Raw genomic sequence first — 6,078 nt, 5'->3', positions numbered from 1 at the left:
GCCGCCTTCACTATCCTATCTACCTGCGACTCCACTTTCAAGGAGCTATGAACCTGCACACCAAGGTCTCAGCAACACTCCCCAGGACCTTACTATTAAGTGTATAAGTTCTGCTAAGATTTGCTTTCTCAAAATGCAGCAAGTCCAGCAAAGGTTTATCAGATTGATTCCCAAGTATTGAGTACAGAAGTTGGGAAGTCATGTTGCGGCTGTACAGGACATTGGTTAGGCCATTGTTGGAATATTGCGTGCAATTCTGGTCTCCTTCCTATTGGAAAGATGTTGTGAAACTTGAAAGGGTTCAGAAAAGATGTACAAGGATGTTGCCAGGGTGGGAGGATCTGAGCTACAGGGAGAGGCTGAACAGGCCGGGGCTGTTTTCTCTGGAGCGGCGAAGGCTGAGGGGTGACCTTATAGAGGTTGATAAAATCATGGGGGGCATGGATAGGGTAAATAGGCAAGGTCTTTTCCCTGGGGTGGGGGAGTCCAGAACTAGAGGGACATATGTTTAGGGTGAGAGGGGAAAGATAGAAGAGACCTAAGGGGCAACATTTTCACTCAGAGGGTGGTGCATTTATGGAATGAGCTGCCAGAGGATGTGGTAGAGGCTGGTACAATTGCAACATTGAAGAGGCATTTGGATGGGTATATGAATAGGAAGGGTTTGGAGGGATATGGGCCGGGTGCTGGCAGGTGGGAGCAGATTGGGTTGGGATAACTGGGTCGGCATGGACAGGTTGGACCGAAAGGTCTGTTTCCGTGCTGTACGTCTCTATGACTGACATATGAAGACAGAGTGGATGGACTGGGCTTGTACTCACTCGGATTTAGAAGAGTGGTGGGGGTGGAATCTCTCACAGAAATGTGCAAAACTCCGGACAGACTAAACGCCAGACAAACGTTGCCCATGTTGGGGTGGGGGTTGGGGCTCACAATCTAACAGTAAGGGGTCAAACTGTCCAGGACTGAGATGAGGAAGAATTTCTTCACTCCAGAGAGTTATAAACCTGTTGAATTCCCTCCCACAGGAAGCTGCTGGGGTCAGTTCGTTAAATATATTCAAGAGGGAACTGGACATAACCTCTGTGATAGCTCCCTCCCTCACACTTACTGCACTCTGAGCTCTCATAGACCTAATTCCTCTGCATTCCTTCACATGCACCCTTAATTTGGTCATTGTGTTTGATACAGTCTGACCATCACAATAAGGGATACTGGACAGTTAGTTCTACACTCTGCTTACTGTGCCTAATGGGTGACGTAACTAGAGGTTCCACTGATGTATTTAACTCCCTTTTGCTTCCTTGCTCCCATGTGCAATTAACAGGGCCCTTGTGTTTGGTATTATAAACCCCAATCCACAAGGGAGGGCCACCTCCTCGGATCTACATAGAACATAGAACACAGGACAATACCGCGCAGGACAATACCGCGCAGGACAATACAGCGCAGGACAATACAGCGCAGGACAATACAGCGCAGGACAATACAGCGCAGAACAAGCCCTTCGGCCCTCGGTCTTGCACCGACCTGTGAACTATTCTCAGCTCGTCTCCCTACACTATCCCAAAATAATCCAAGGATTGTCTAAATCTCCCTAATGTGGCTGAGTTGACTACATTAGCAGGTAGTACATTCCACGCCCGCACCACTCTCTGCGTAAAGAACCTGCCTCTGACATCGGTCTTAAATCGATCACCCCTCAATTTGTAGTTATGCCCCCTCGTACACGCTGATGCCATCATCCTAGGAAAAAGACTTTCACTGTCTACCCCATCTAATCCTCGGATCATCTTGTCCGTCTCTTTCTTGTCAAATACATTCTCAAATCTGGTTCCTCACCCCTGCTACCAGGAATGATCAAGGGGTGTGGAGAGACAGCAGGAATGGGAGACTGAAACTGGGTGATCAGACTGGACAGTGGTGCAGGCTCGAAGAGACGAATGGCCTCCACATGCACCTATTTCCCATGTTTCTGAGTGTCAACCGCGATGGGCACAGTCCCCAGCTTTCATCCCCAGTACCAAACAAGCCTTGGGAACATCAGCCACCCACTCCAAGAAGCGCAGTGCGAGAGGGCGAGGCTGGTGAAAGCAGGATTTGGGGGTCGGGCGGGGGTGTGGAAAGGGAGGGAACAGACTAAGAGGTATCTTTTGGAGCCAGTGAGGGCTGTCTTCAACGATGGGCCGCTCCTTTGGCCAGGTACCAGATACTGAGGAAGCAGCAGCAGCAGCAGCATTCGGAATCTGGGTGGCTAGTTCAGCACCTTGAGCCCTGTGCTCTCTCTCCCCACCGAGGTTTGTGGGTGGCAGCGGCAGGAGAAATTGGGAGAGTGAATGTTTCGGCACACCGATGGGCACACGCGGACCTTGGGGGTGGCTGCACAATCCCCGATGGCAGGTCAGCACAGCTGCTGTACCGTCGTTGGGCCTCGCGTGGAGGGACAATCCAAGATGTTGGTAGTGAGCATCTCTCCCGAAGGGGCTTTCAGAGTCCCAAAGAGAGTAAACAGCCGTGTCCAGCACACACACAGCGAGTGTGACAACAGCAGCTCACCAAGCTGGACAGGGCTCTGCTGCTGTTCTCAACACTGCACGCGCCAAGATGTGCTGAACTTTCTTTCTTGGAAGCCCATTACAGAACAAACGTTCCCTCCAAAAGAGCTCTCCTCTTATCCCACCCACCCACCCACCGCTACTCCAGGGTCCAGGCGGCAACTGGAGCAGTGATAGGAAGTTCACCTGGTGTGACACCTTCAAAAGAGCAAGCAAGCGAGAGACAGGGAAAGACGTTCAGAGAGCCCAGGTGCAGGGGCGTGCATGTGGAAAAGATGGGGGGGGGGGAGACAGGCACGAGGGAGAAGGGGTGCGCAAGCGAGACAGAGAGAGAGGCGGGTGCAACAGCGAGTAAGAGGAAGGGGAGGGAGGGGGAAGGAGAGAGGGAAGGAGAGGGAGGGGCAGGGAGAGAGAGTGTGAGTGAGAGAGGGAGAGGGAGGGAGAGAAGAGGGAGGGAGGGAGAGGGAAAGAGGGAGAGAGGAGGAGAGAAGGGAGAGAGCAATACAGTACAAGAAGCATCATTGATAATGAGAGCGAGTGAGCGAAAGAGACACGAGATCCAAACACACACTCCTCCAAATGTGTGCTCCACCCTGCAGCTAACAGTGGGAAATGTTTGTTTATTGCCACGCAGACCAGGGGATAGATTTTAAACAGAGGGCCAGTGCCAAGGAGAGTGGTTACAAGGGAAGGTTGAGCATGGCCTACTGCACATGAGAGCGAGGACATCCATTCCCTATGCTCTCCCATTCTGATGACCGTGAAATCTGCAAAGCACGGGTGCTGCATTGCATCCCCAAGTGCCCAGTCAAGCTCCCCATCATGGGGCAGAAATCCCAGTTGCTAATGCTTCAAGACAGACAGCTGCTCGGTTTAAACAGTGAGCACAAAATGTGACTTTTGCCCTGTAAACCTACCTGGCTCATTGTTCCACGTACCTGGCACTAACGTCAGAGGTTTAGTCTGGTACGGGACAGCTCCCTGACCGCCCTGGACATTGAGCACAATCCCAACTGGATTCTGTACAGACCTCAGATCCTTCATGGTGAAACCCTGAGGAAACAGTGGAGGAGGGGGAGGGAGGAAAAAAAGCAAAGAAATGCCAATTTGCAAAATATTAATAAGTGTATTTATATAAATAAATCATGTAAACACATAACTTTTAATTAAATAAAAAGGGTTGTCCCATTTCAAGCCAGGGATGAGAACAATGAAAGTGTCAAGTTTAACCCAAGAAAGGTTAGAGTTGGAATGGTGAGCGTTCACTAGGCTGGCTCTATGCAATGATATGGAATGCCCTGTGCCCATATCCCACAATGTTTAAACGAAGGAGAGGTGATCACACTGAAACAAGGAGGATTCTGAGATGGCTTGGCAGAGCCAATGCCAAGAGACTACAACTCTAGAGCATGGTCTCAAGACAGCAGGTCAGCCATTTTGGACTGAGATGAAGTGAAATGGCTTCCCCCACGTGGAAATGTTCATGTCAGACAGACACAGTTGATCACTGACTCCACACAAGACAGAGATCAATCGATTTTTTTTTTGGGGGGGGGATACTAAGTAAACAAGGAATAGGGGAATAGAAAGTCAGTCATGATTTGTTTGAATGGCAAACCAAGGCTGAGGTGCCAGCTGGCTGACCCCTGATCGTACTCTCTCTGTTCAAGTTTATAAAAGAGAAAGCAGGGTAAAATGGGAGCAGGCTTCCTCAAGTCTTGGAGGGAGCTTTACTCTGTCCCTGACCTGGGAGTGTTTCATGGGGGAGCATATAGAGAAAGCTTTCATCTGTGTCTAACCCCGTGCCACCCCTGTTGTGGGAGCGTTTGGAGACAGTGTAGAGGCGGCTTTAACGTCACTGGCTGCATTCAGCCCCGTTCACAACAGCAAGGAGGAAGCGTCTTTTCTCTTACTTGTGTGGTGATGAAGATGGGCTGCCCCGAGACACTGCTGGTCGCCCCGGTCTTTGAGTCCTGCAATACCTGCATGGCAGTGGACGGGTACATTGGCGGCACAGCCATCTGTGAGCTGAGGCTTGGAGGGTTCTGGGCTACAATCAGGGGCTGACCACTCGAGTTCATCACAGGGGGACCACCAGCTGAAAAGGGAGGGAAAACAACTGTCAACAGTGGACTGGCCCAAAGTCACGTCATCACATATCCTCAATTCGGTTTAAGGCAGACCTCAGTTGATTTCCAATTGGACAGCGATCTGTAGCAGCACTTTGAGTTACATTCAGTGATGGGATGCGGGTATCACTCGCTGGACCAGCAATTAAGACCCATCCCTCGTTGCCCAGAGGACAATTAAGAGTCGTCACGGGTCACATGCAAGTCAGGTTAGGGCGGCAGATTTCCTTCCCTGGAGTACATTTGTGAACCAGATGGGTTTTCACAAACAAAAACCAGTGACTGTGCAGAAGGGTGGCCTGCAAGCGCTGGGGGAGAGACAGAGCGCACATGAGGGAACTAGAGACGGGGGTAAGAGCAGCAGGGAGATGGGAAGCAGAGAGCGAGAGAGACCGAGTGCCTACAAATGCAAGAGAGTTGACGAGCATGCAAAACAGTGAGTGAGAGAGCACGTAATAGAGAGACAGCGCGGGGGAGGGAGAGCCAGAGCGCGGGGGAAGGGCGAGGGACAAAGTGGGGGAGAGCGAGGGAGCCAGCGAAGAGTCAGCGCGAGAGAACTAGCGAAGAGCGAACACGATCAAGAGGACGGAGAGCGAGAGCGGAGAGCCAGCGCGAGAGCGGAGAGCCAGCGCGAGAGCGGACAGCCAGCGCGAGAGCGGACAGCCAGCGCGAGAGCGGACAGCCAGCGCGAGAGCGGACAGCCAGCGCGAGAGCGGACAGCCAGCGCGAGAGCGGACAGCCAGAGCGAGAGCGGACAGCCAGAGCGAGAGCGGACAGCCAGAGCGAGAGCGGACAGCCAGAGCGAGAGCGGACAGCCAGAGCGAGAGCGGACAGCCAGAGCGAGAGCGGACAGCCAGCGCGAGAGCGGAGAGCCAGCGCGAGAGCGGAGAGCCAGCGCGAGAGCGGAGAGCCAGCGCGAGAGCGGAGAGCCAGCGCGAGAGCGGAGAGCCAGCGCGAGAGCGGAGAGCCAGCGCGAGAGCGGAGAGCCAGCGCGAGAGCGGAGAGCCAGCGCGAGAGCAGAGAGCCAGCGCGAGAGCGGAGAGCCAGCGCGAGAGCGGAGAGCCAGCGCGAGAGCGGAGAGCCAGAGCGAGAGCGGACAGCCAGCGCGAGAGCGGAGAGCCAGCGCGAGAGCAGAGAGCCAGCGCGAGAGCGGAGAGCCAGCGCGAGAGCGGAGAGCCAGCGCGAGAGCGGAGAGCCAGAGCGAGAGCGGAGAGCCAGAGCGAGAGCGGACAGCCAGCGCGAGAGCGGAGAGCCAGCGCGAGAGCGGAGAGCCAGCGCGAGAGCGGAGAGCCAGCGCGAGAGCGGAGAGCCAGAGCGAGAGCGGAGAGCCAGCGCGAGAGCGGAGAGCCAGAGCGAGAGCGGAGAGCCAGAGCGAGAGCGGAGAGCCAGAGCGA

This window comes from Chiloscyllium plagiosum, unplaced genomic scaffold (genome assembly GCF_037043375.1).
Source record: "Chiloscyllium plagiosum isolate Xiang-an unplaced genomic scaffold, Cpla_swu_hap1 HiC_scaffold_50, whole genome shotgun sequence".
Lineage (NCBI taxonomy): Eukaryota > Metazoa > Chordata > Chondrichthyes > Orectolobiformes > Hemiscylliidae > Chiloscyllium > Chiloscyllium plagiosum.
The sequence above is the reverse complement of the archived record's forward strand: the minus strand, read 5'-3'. Positions refer to the sequence as shown.